At 41.2% G+C, this 12,064-nt stretch overlaps 1 protein-coding gene across 3 annotated transcripts in view; it reads right to left on the minus strand.

Moving 5' to 3' along the window:
- Window positions 1–12,064, minus strand: part of LOC126984724 (dedicator of cytokinesis protein 5-like) — a 38,951-nt gene that overhangs the window by 3,252 nt on the left and 23,635 nt on the right. The window lies entirely within an intron of this gene.

The raw sequence follows: 12,064 nt of genomic DNA on the forward strand, positions 1-12,064 counted from the left end.
TGAAATGTTGATGTGAAAGGGTCGCACATGGTCGGAAAGAGGTCTAGAAACGATCGCCAGATGCTGAATCGGCACCGTGTGAAGGGGACCTAAAAGTCGTTGGGTTGTCGTGGCCCAGAGTCGGCACAGTGTGAACGGGGGGCCTAAGAGATGGCAGTTTCTGATCTTCTTTTTCTTACTGATGTGCACACTTAATTTCCAATTAGGTACTTAGGCCGTACTTTATGAGGAGTTTCCTTTCAAGCAACACCAAAGCCCACCTACTGCCTGGTATTGCAAAAATGATATTAACTAATTGTTTCATTGCAAAGGGGGATTATTTTAGAAGGGAAGGGGGAGGGAACTTTTGACTAAAAAAACTCACAAAGGGAAGGGGAAAATTTGTAGATGTAAGATTTACATTGTGTGTGAACAGGGAAGGGGACCACAGAAAACCTTCAATTCCTAATCAAACACAAGAAAACCTGTAAACACAACACCCACTATTGGCAAAGACAACAGTGAGAGTGTTGTGGTATTCCCAAGGCACTGATGCATAAGACCTCCGACACACACACTTCCTAGGATGCAAACACCTTACTGATGTGCATTATGTGACCAAAACAGGCAAGGAGGGAGGGACATGAGGTGGTGCCAGGGTCCCAGAGGCATGGATGGGGCAGGGACGCAGACAGGGACAAGGGACAGAAAGAAGAAGGATGTTGTGGGGCAGCGGTTCTCAAACTCTCTAAGCCAATTCACCAGAAGTCTTCGATGCTGGTTTGTACACTAACATAATACAGTTGTCCCTCAAATAGTACGGTTTCCAATAGTTTGGTTTTATGTGGATTTTCATGGAAGATTTTTTGAGGATTTTTAAATTTCCAGACGAACAGGAAATTTAAAAATCCCTAAAAGATCTTCGATGACAATCCTTATAAAATCAAAACCGAACTATTGGAAACCGTACTATTTGAGGGATGACTGTATTCCCTTATGCACAGTCATCATAAAAAGTACCGAACACCCATGAGTCTTCAGAATAGAATGTGATTGAGGTCTATAGATATGGTGTTGTATTGGCTAGGTGGGTAGCAATGACTAGTCCACCCACTGGTACCCACCTAACCAACACAACACCGTGTCGATAGATTTTGATCACACTATTCCAAAGACTCGGGGTGTTCGATACTTTTTTTGTGACAACCTCAAACACTGTATCGTCACCTTCGTAAACAAGCCGCCTGTAATTGTTTTCTACTTTACAGGAAATAGGAAATGAACTGTCATCATCTCATTTGGCTTAAGATTTAGGCAGAAATGAAAAGGCCAATTTTAGAACACTCAAACCCTGAATGACGAAGGAAACTATACAAAAATGGGTGCCTTGTTAAAAAATTGATGTAGACAAAAATCTGGAAATCGCTGAAAAATGACTTAGGCGATTACAGTCCCTCAAATTGTACGGTTTCCAAATGTTCGGTTTTGGTTTTATGTGGATTTTCTAAGAAGATTTTTTAGGATTTTTAAATTTCCCAACGAGCATGAAATTTAAACATCCCAAAAGATCTTTCATGACAATCCATATAAAACCAAAACCAAACTATATTGGAAACTACTATTTGAGAGATTGTATTTTATGAGAGTGATGATATTTTTTTTGTGCTGGGTATGTGCCTCTAACACACAATATAAGTTCAGGAGAAGTATAATGGCAACATATACTAGTACATTAAATTGGTTCAGTCCGTCATCTACTGTGTGAGAGACTTTGGGTAACAAGATCAACCCCTCCCCAACCCTTTAGTCATACCAATTCAAATAGTCCATTGAGGTGTTGGCTGCCACGGGTCCTTTCCTCCCCTCTGCTCTGCCACACAGTCCCAACACCTGTTTTTTCCGCTCATATGTTACCTATAACTAACATATGAGAGGTAGGGATAGGTGTTGGGACAGTGTGGCAGAGCAGAGGGGAGGGAAGAACCTGTGGAAGCCAGCATCTCAATGGACTATTTGAAACGGTTTGACTATAGTACCATCGTGTCGGCTACTGCAGCAATGTTTTTTTTTTTTTTTTTTTTTACAACAAAGGAGGCAGCTCAAGGGCACAAAAAATGAAACAATAATAATAAAAAAAGCCCGCTACTCGCTGCTCCTAAAAAGCATCCAAAGAGGTGGCCGAAAGAGAGGTCAATTTCGGAAGGAGGGGTGTCCAGATACACATCACATGCCCCTAAAACTCCCGTTGCATACCCAAAATTGAGAACCCCCTCCTACTGAGTACCATTGTTGGCGGTAGCGAGTGTTCTAAGGCTAACCCTGATGGATATTACCTTTCTCTATCCGTGAACCGATTAGCCTTGGAACACTCGCATCGGAAGGCTGGGTGTTTGTGTCACTCTGGGGTCACCAATTTCAGTCGTCCCTCAAATAGTACAGTTTCCAATAGTTCGGTTTCGGTTTTATACGGATTGTCATGGATCTTTTAGGATCTTAAAATTTCCTGCTCATTGGGATATTTAAAAATTCTTAAAAATCTTAGAAAATCCACATAAAACCAAAACCGAACTATTGGAAACCGTACTATTTGAGGGATGACTGTATTGCCTTTCTCTATCCGTGAACCAATTAGCCTTAGAACACTCGCTACCGCCAACACCATGACCCTAGTAAGGAGAGCAGGGGCGTGGGCAGGCAGGGTAGGGAGGGCTTTCCATCACTAATGTTCTCAGTTATCATTTCAGGGCACGGACAGGCAGGAAGTAGGAGGAATTATAGTCACATGCCATATTTGCCGGGTACAGGACGCACCTCTGCTCCAAACTCACCTTATTGGAAAGGCTGTTACGAGGGGATTTTTTTTCTTATTTTGTTTCATATGTTTACTTGCTTGAATGTATGTAAGACTCATATTCACTTCTGTTTCATTTTACAAGTATTTTTTGACTTGTTTGAGAATTGATTGATTGATTGTGCTGTAAAATCATGGCGCCGCAGCTGCACTGGTCATATGGCACTGAATACAATATACCTCGTAAGACTCGTATTCACTTTGTTTCATTTTACAAGTATTTTTTGACTTGTTTGGGAATTGATTGATTGATTGTGCTGTAAAATCATGGCACCGAAACTGCACTGGTCATATGGCGCTGAATACTATATACCTCATAAGACTCATATTCACTTTGTTTAATTTTACAAGTATTTTTTGACTTGTTTGGGAATTGATTGATTGATTGTGCTGTAAAATCATGGCGCCACAACTGCACTGGTCATGTGGTGCTGAATACTATATACCTCGTAAGACTCGTATTCACTTTGTTTCATTTTACAAGTATTTTTTGACTTGTTTGGGAATTGATTGATTGATTGTGCTGTAAAATCATGGCGCCACAACTGCACTGGTCATATGGCGCTGAATACAATATACCTCGTAAGACTCGTATTCACTTTGTTTCATTTTACAAGTATTTTTTGACTTGTTTGAGAATTGATTGATTGATTGTGCTGTAAAATCATGGCACCGAAACTGCACTGGTCATGTGGCACTAAATACAATATACCTCGTAAGACTCGTATTCACTTTGTTTCATTTTACAAGTATTTTTTGACTTGTTTGAGAATTGATTGGTTGATTGGGCTGTAAAATCATGGTGCCGCAGCTGCACTGGTCATATGGTGCTGAATACTATATACCTTGTAAGACTCATATTCACTTTCTGTTTCATTTTACAAGTATTTTTTGACTTGTTTGAGAATTGATTGATTGATTGTGCTGTAAAATCATGGCGCCGCAGCTGCACTGGTCATACGGCACTGAATACAATATACCTCGTAAGACTCGTATTCATTTCTGTTTCATTTTACAAGTATTTTTTGACTTGTTTGAGAATTGATTGATTGATTGGGCTGTAAAATCATGGCGCCGCAACTACACTGGTCATATGGCGCTGAATACAATATACCTCGTAAGACTCATATTCATTTCTGTTTCATTTTACAAGTATTTTTTGACTTGTTTGAGAATTGATTGATTGATTGGGCTGTAAAATCATGGCGCCGTAACTGCACTGGTCATATGGGGCTGAATACAATATACCTCGTTTAAAATCGTAGAATTATAAAAAGTTTAAAAATCGTAAGCTTGTTTGAGAAGTGAGAAGTTTGGTGATGGCTCTGAACCTGAAACATGTCCAAAGAACTTGACTTGGTTATATCAGTTAGCCTAAATTGGTTTCGCTATACGTCATTTCACTAAAAGTCACCATTACCAAGAACTTAGCGTCAACATTAACAAATGGTTATATCAGTTAGCCTTCGGTAAAATTGGTTTAGCTATGCGTATGTCATTTCACCAAAAGTCACCATTACCAAGAACTTAGCGTCAACATTAACAACAACTGTGCACAATTTTTACGCTTGTGTGCTACTGGTGCTTCTTGAACCCCTAAGCACTTCACGTCTTTGGTGCTGCGTCTCTGATCTGTAATACATGCGGCTAAGATGAAGAGTAGTTTTTATTTATACGTCCAATAGACCAGCAAATACAGCATGTCGCTCCCACTGGAAAAGTTGGGGCATGGACAGGCAGGGAGGGAGAAGTGGGGCATTGAAGTGACTGACGTCCCTCCCTTAGCAAGAGTACTGGGCAGAACAGGCAGGAAGGGGAGGAGAGAGTTTGTATAAGGTCTTGTCAAGGCATGTGAGGGTGAGGGAATGGTGGTGGTAGTGGTGGTGTGGTACAGGCATGGTGGTGGCTCTGCATGGTGAGGTGGGCACTGTACACCACCCTACACATAGCCTAGTGCAGGACTGGTGTATATGTGGAGGTGGTGGTGGTGGTGGTGCCTGGATAAGGGGTTATGTGCACCTATTAATATTTTGTTCACACTGCTCCAGTAAGAATGTGAATCTATAGGAAATAATAAACTAAGACTCCACCCACTCATTCGTAGGTGTTTTTTATAATGTCCTCCAGTTCAGACTCCAGGCTTTTTGATCTATATAATTTCCTGACGTCAAGAAATCAGGCTGTTGCTTTTTTGAGGGGAATGCAATCTTCTGTATGCAAGGATTCTGACAACTAAAAGACCCATCCTATGAACTTCACAGCAGGACCCACCAACTTGTTCTGTAGGCAACGGACTGACTGACTAACACTATGCAACAATGTGAAAATCTACGCTGTTGCTTTTTTGAGAAGAATGCAACCTTCTGTATGCATGAATTATATGACTACTGAAAAGACCCATCCTAAGTACACTGGGTATTCGATGTATACGAGTTCTAAATATGCAAATTCGCTCATGTGCGACTAACCTAAATGTGCCAAGTATTCGTTTTATGTGAGAAAAATTCACTATTATGCGACTGGTTGGTGAGGTATGGTGGCCGACTCGCACTAGAGGGTGGCGGGTGCAAATGTTTTCTCGCACTTTCCTCGTCTATAATTAACCTTTTCCTCCCTCTGATCCTAAAGTTATTGTTTGTTTACAATGTATTTTCATATTATATTTTACAGTTTATTTGTACTAATGTGCTTTATTATTATTAAACGGTGGCAGAATAAATAGTTAGAGGGTTCGAAAACGGGTCGTGGAACATAACCCCCAATAATTAATGGGATGATAGGTTTGATATATGCGAATTCACATTATGCGAGCTTTATGCAGAACGGAACCCTTGCATATAATGAATACCTGGTGTACTTAATGCAGGATCCATCAACTTGCTTAAACCACGAGCTTTGTGGGCAACTGACTGACTGACTGACACTATGCAACAATGTGAATGGAAACCCACTTCTGTGCCAAACTTCTCCTTTGTATACACGGAGCATCATGTTGGGTGAGGTAGGACTATTGATAACCCATAAATGTGTCTGTAAATTCTAATATCTCCGTGAGACATGTCACCTTCCTTACAACACTGTACATCTGGCTCAGCAGTACCTTGCCATAGAGCAGATCTCATAACAGTGCAATGAATGTTAACCCTCTCGCACACCGTAAGTTTCCAATAAGTTTCTGTTCCACTCACCATGCATTTCTCAGGCCCGACAAGCCTTTTTTTGCCGCCACGATACTCTACATTCCTGGACATATTTTACCCTCAGATATATCGTACCCCAATAAATGTGGTATCAATGGCTTCATAAAGACTTGAACTAGAACACACACAAATAATAATAGAAGAAAATAAACAATTTTAAGTCTCTGTATAGAGTATTGTAGACAATAAATCCCAAGTACCAACTCTTCCCCACACATGCTCGAAATTTTGTGGGCCAACTTTTTCAGCTGATTATATGTTTCAAAGCAGAATTTAGTGAGGATTCTTATGGTATCCTCAAAATCCTCATACGCCTATTAGTTTCCGAGTTACACCAAGAAAACTGTATTTTTTCTCTCCCATCAGAGTAGGCTAACAACTAAAAATCACTCCACACTCCTCATTTACACTCCTTAGAAAGGTTGCCATATGTTACCACTAAGAAACTTATCCCAACAAATGACGCTCCCAAATTTGATGCACTTTCACCGAAAACTTAATTTTTAATGAATTTTTTAAACTTTTATGACACGTTTCGCATCATCGTGCACCAAGACCTTTTGCCCTTGATGGCGCAAAACGTGTCATTGTGTGCGAGAGGGTTAATGTCAATCTTATGCTCAGCTTCAAGACTGTAACTGTTATATGATCTTTATGATGACTTCCTGAAGATTGAATAGTCTATAGCACCTAGTCCACTAGTAATTTGGGCTGTGAACGGCCCACACCCAACACCGTCTCTACATCCTACACCTATTATATGACTGGTTCAGGCTGACAACACCTTCATCCTACACCCTAAACTACACCTATTATATGACTGGTTCAGGCTAACAACACCTGCATCCTACACCCTAAACTACACCTATTATATGACTGGTTCAGGCTAACAACACCTGCATCCTACACCCTAAACTACACCTATTATATGACTGGTTCAGGCTAACAACACCTGCATCCTACACCCTAAACTACACCTATTATATGACTCTGGTTCAGGCTAAAAACACCTTCATCCTACACCCATTATATGACACTGGTTCAGGCTAAAAACACCTTCATCCTACACCCTAAACTACAACCTACACCCAACACCATGTCTCTAGTGTGTGCTGTGAGACGCTCCCCTCCTATGACCACCGTGTGTTTGGGGTGATGGCATGCACTCGTCTCGCTTGCCTTGCCATGCACAGAGCGTCATGCAGTTTTACCTGTGTTAGTGGAGTGGCCCGGTGTTTGGTTTTAGGGGTGTTTTGGTGGGAGGGGGGGGGCCCTGGGGTATGTTTTGAGGTGGGGGGGAGAGGAAGAGGAAGAGGAATGGAGAAATGGTGTGTGTGTGTGTATGTGTGTGTGTGTGTCCTAAAATTCCTAAAAGATCACAGATTTAAGATGACAAAGGACGTGAGAGAGAGAGAGAGAGAGAGAGAGAGAGAGAGAGAGAGAGAGAGAGAGAGAGAGAGAGAGAGAGAGAGAGAGAGAGAGAGAGAGAGAGAGAGAGAGAGAGAGTTAGACAAGGTTGTGATAGGCGGAGGAGGTGAAGCGAGAAAGAAGGTTCGCTGACGACATTTTAAGGTGCGTCAGAGAAGGAGATTTCGACAGCCTTGACCCGGCGGCGTACATCCTGTGAGCGCGTACGTGTGTGTGTGTGTGTGTAGTGGTGGGTCTGACAGGTAAACAAGGAAGAAAAACAACGTATAAATAAATGTAAAATGAGAAACACACACACACACACACACACACACACACACACAAGAAATGGAGGAAAAGAGAGACAACAAGAAATGAAAACAAAGAAAATCAAAACAGGAAAAATAATAAAATGGAAAATAATAATAATAAGGGTGAAGAAAATGAGCGAACACACACACACACACACACACACACACACACACACACACACACAGAAAACAAGAAAAGGAAAAAAAGAGACAAGAAATAAAAAAAGAAGACCAAAACAGAGAAAAAGAAAAACAAGAAAAATAATCAAGTTGAAAAAAAAAATGAAAAAAAAAAACAATAACAGAAATAAGGAAAAAAGGGAAGAAAAGGAAAAATGAACAAATAAACCAAATAAGAAAAAAAAGAAATATAGAAGAATAAAGAAAGGAAGAAAAAGAAAGAAAAGAATAGAGAGAATGAGAAGAAAAAAGGAAAAAGAGAGAAGGAAAAGAGATAAAAGGGAAAGGAAGGTAATTAGAGAGGGAAGGTAAGGGGAGGGAGATTAAGGTAAGGTTGAGGGAGGAAGGAAGGAAGGAAGGGGAGAAAAAAGGGTTACCAATCATGTTTAGGAAGGGGAGAGGAAGGTAAGGGAAGGGACATTAAGGTAAGGTAGGGAAAGGGAGATGAAGGGAAAGGAAGGGACAGTAAGGTAAGGTAGGGAGAGGAAGGGAAGGGAAGGGACAGTAAGGTAAGGTAGGGAAAGGAAGGGAAGGGAAGGGACAGTAAGGTAAGGTAGGGAAAGGGAGAGGAAGGGAAGGGAAGGGACATTAAGGTAAGGTAGGGAAAGGGAGAGGAAGGGAAAGGAAGGGACAGTAAGGTAAAGTAGGGAAAGGGAGAGGAAGGGAAGGGAAGGGACATTAAGGTAAGGTAGGGAGAGGAAGGGAAGGGAAGGGACATTAAGGTAAGGTAGGGAGAGGAAGGGAAGGGAAGGGACAGTAAGGTAAGGTAGAGAAGGGAAGGGAGGAAGGTAAGAATGAAGGGTTAGTAGCCATGTTTAGGAAGGGGAGAGGAAGGTAAGGGAAGGGACATTAAGGCAAGGTAGGGAGAGGAAGGGAAGGGAAGGGACATTGAGGTAAGGTTGACAAAGGGAAGGGAGGAGGGAAATAAAGAAGGGTTACCAGATGTGTTTAGGAAGGGGAGAGGAAGGTAAAGGGAAGGGACATTAAGGTAAGGTAGAGAAAGGGAGGGCGAAGGGAAAGAAAGAAGGGTTCCCAGGTGTGTTTAGGAAAGGGAGAGGGAAGAAGGGGAGAGAAAGGTAAGGGAAGGGGAGGGAGAAAGGTAAGAAAGAGTTAGTAACTGTGTTTTGCTTTGGTTTAAACACACAGAGATATTTTACGTTGAAGAAGAAAATGGAAATCGAGGAAATGCCATCAAATTATACAACCTGCAAGTGAAATAGACACCCCAAAGGTTCTGTTATAAAGCACACACACACACACACACACACCAGTTAATAAGCTCAACACTTTGTACACTCTCAACTCACACACGACATCCAAATAGTTTTTAAGAAGAGAATGGAAATGGGCAGGAAAATATAGGACCCCCCGAAAATATATATACATGTGAGAATTGAAATATGGGAGAATTAGATATCGCTGAAGTTTATAAATGGATGAACTTAAAAATCTGAAACAAAGGGAATTAAATGATGGCAAACATATATTGAAAAAGTCGCTTAAAAGTATGAATATCGGGACACTCGGAAAAAATGGCAACGCAACATCGCACCAAGTTTGACGCAGTAAGTAGAGGGCTTTTTTTTTCATATTATTATTTTTTTTTTTTATGCCCTTGCACTGTCTCCTCTGCTGTAAAAAAAAAAAAAAAAAAAAAAATCATACTGTGCCATATTTAGTGCCATTTTTTCCTATGCTGAAGAATATGCCATGATTTCCTATGCCATTTCTTCCCACATTCGAATAACAGATATGCTTTATGTTATTCATGTTATCTAGGCGACTAAGCCCCTCCCCCTTCTCCAGTATGTGTATCTCATTGGCTGGTAAATAAGCAAGCCACGCCCCCTCTCCAACAATTCAATGAAGAAAAGTGTAAAGTCCTGCACCTTGGGAGGGGATATCCAGCACACCAATACCACATGGGGAACACTCCACTATCCACCACAGAGGCAGAGAAAGACCTGGGAGTGTATGTTACCAGGCTACCAGTGAAGGGATATCCAGCACACCAATACCACATGGGGAACACTCCACTATCCACCACAGAGGCAGAGAAAGACCTGGGAGTGTATGTTACCAGGCAACCAGTGAAGGCGAAATCCATGTCAATCTCAGCGGATGGGTTAAGAACAGAATCTAACACCACATAAAATAAAACCATCAAAGTATAAGCGAAATAACAACTAAATCAAAGGCTCTGGATCCCCGTATTACCATGAAACCAACAGCTGTGAAGATCCTATGCATTCCCGTTACCTGATATCAACAGTGCCAACATAAGACACATGTGCCAAGCAATGTATACAGTAGTGCCAACCCTGTCCAAGTGCCAACCCATGTATACAGCAGTGCCAACTCATGTACACAGTAATGCCAACCCTGTCTAAGTGTCCTGATACATCCAATGCCATGTATACAGAAGTGCCAACCTATGTATCCAGCAGTGCCAACCTATATATCCAGCAGTGCCAATCTATGTATCCAGCAGTGCCAACCCATGTATACAGAAGTGCCAACCCATGTATACAGCAGTGCCAACCTATATATCCAGCAGTGCCAATCTATGTATCCAGCAGTGTCACCCCATGTATCCAGCAGTGCCAACCCATGTATCCAGCAGTGCCAACCCATGTATCCAGCAGTGTCACCCCATGTATCCAGCAGTGCCAACATATGTATCCAACAGTGCCAACCTATTAACAGCAGTGCTAACCCATGTATCCAGCAGTGCCAACCTATGTATCCAGCAGTGCAAACATATGTATCCAGCAGTGCCAACCTATATATCCAGCAGTGCCAACCTATGTATCCAGCAGTGCCAACCTATGTATCCAGCAGTGCCAACCTATGTATCCAGCAGTGCCAACTCTGTCTGAGTGCCCCAAATACATCTAGTGCCAACCTATATCCAGCAGTGCCAACCTATGTATCCACCAGTGCCAACCTATTAACAGCAGTGCCAATCTATGCATTCTTTAATTCTCAACACTCATTCTTACCCCCATTTCATTATTAGTATTATTAATTCTGAACTCATTATAAAAAAAATCAATTGAGGAAAAATATTATTATTATTATTATTATTATTATTATTATTATTATTATTATTATCAGTATTATATTCAAGTTGGTAAAAGTTGATCATAATAACAATAAATAAAGGCTTAAAAGTTAGCAAAGACACCTTAACTTGATGTGAGAGAGAGAGAGAGAGAGAGAGAGAGAGAGAGAGAGAGAGAGAGAGAGAGAGAGAGAGAGAGAACAGAGGTGCTTGGTGCTATGGCTATCCCTTCCTCTATCATTCAAGGTGCAAGAAAAAATAATATCAAGAAACAAACTAACTATATATATAAGAAAAAATATGTACTTCTAACCTCTACTACTACTATGGCAACTAACATTTCTACTACTGCTACTATTACTATGACAACTAACATTTTCTACTACTACTACTACTACTACTACTGCCCCCACCCAATCATCTCACACACACTTCATCCCAAAATTAACGCACAGATAGATCGATCCGCAAGGGGAGAGATACGGCAAGGTCATCAGTTCACGGCAAGAAGCAGAAGCGTTGCCCATGTTTACTTTTTTAATCAGGATTCTTCTTTCTTCTCTTCTCCCCGTCACTGTCCTTCTGATCTGCGGACACACACACACACACACACACACACACACTCACACACACACTCACACACACACCTTAAAAAACATGCCGTGCTCTTTGTTAGTGTTTTAGGTCAGGCAACATGCAGGAAATTAGGATGTTTTAATTAAGGATTACTTGTGCTTGAGAGAGAGAGAGAGAGAGAGAGAGAGAGAGAGAGAGAGAGAGAGAGAGAGAGAGAGAGAGAGAGAGAGAGAGAGAGAGAGAGAGAGAGAGAGAGAGAGAGAGAGAGAGTCACAAAATGAAAAAAAGAACAAGAAAAGGAAGAGAAGGAGGAGGAGGAGGAAGAAAATAATGACAAGAAAGAATGAGGAGGAGGAGGAGGAGGAGGAGGAAGAGAGAAAAAAAGGAAAATAAGGAAATGAAAATGAGAAGGAAGAGATAAAGAAGATGATGATGATGAAAAGAGGAGGAGGAGGAGGAGGAGGAGGAAGAAAAAAAAAAAGAGGAAAAAAAAAAA

This window comes from Eriocheir sinensis, chromosome 57 (genome assembly GCF_024679095.1).
Source record: "Eriocheir sinensis breed Jianghai 21 chromosome 57, ASM2467909v1, whole genome shotgun sequence".
Classification (NCBI taxonomy): domain Eukaryota; kingdom Metazoa; phylum Arthropoda; class Malacostraca; order Decapoda; family Varunidae; genus Eriocheir; species Eriocheir sinensis.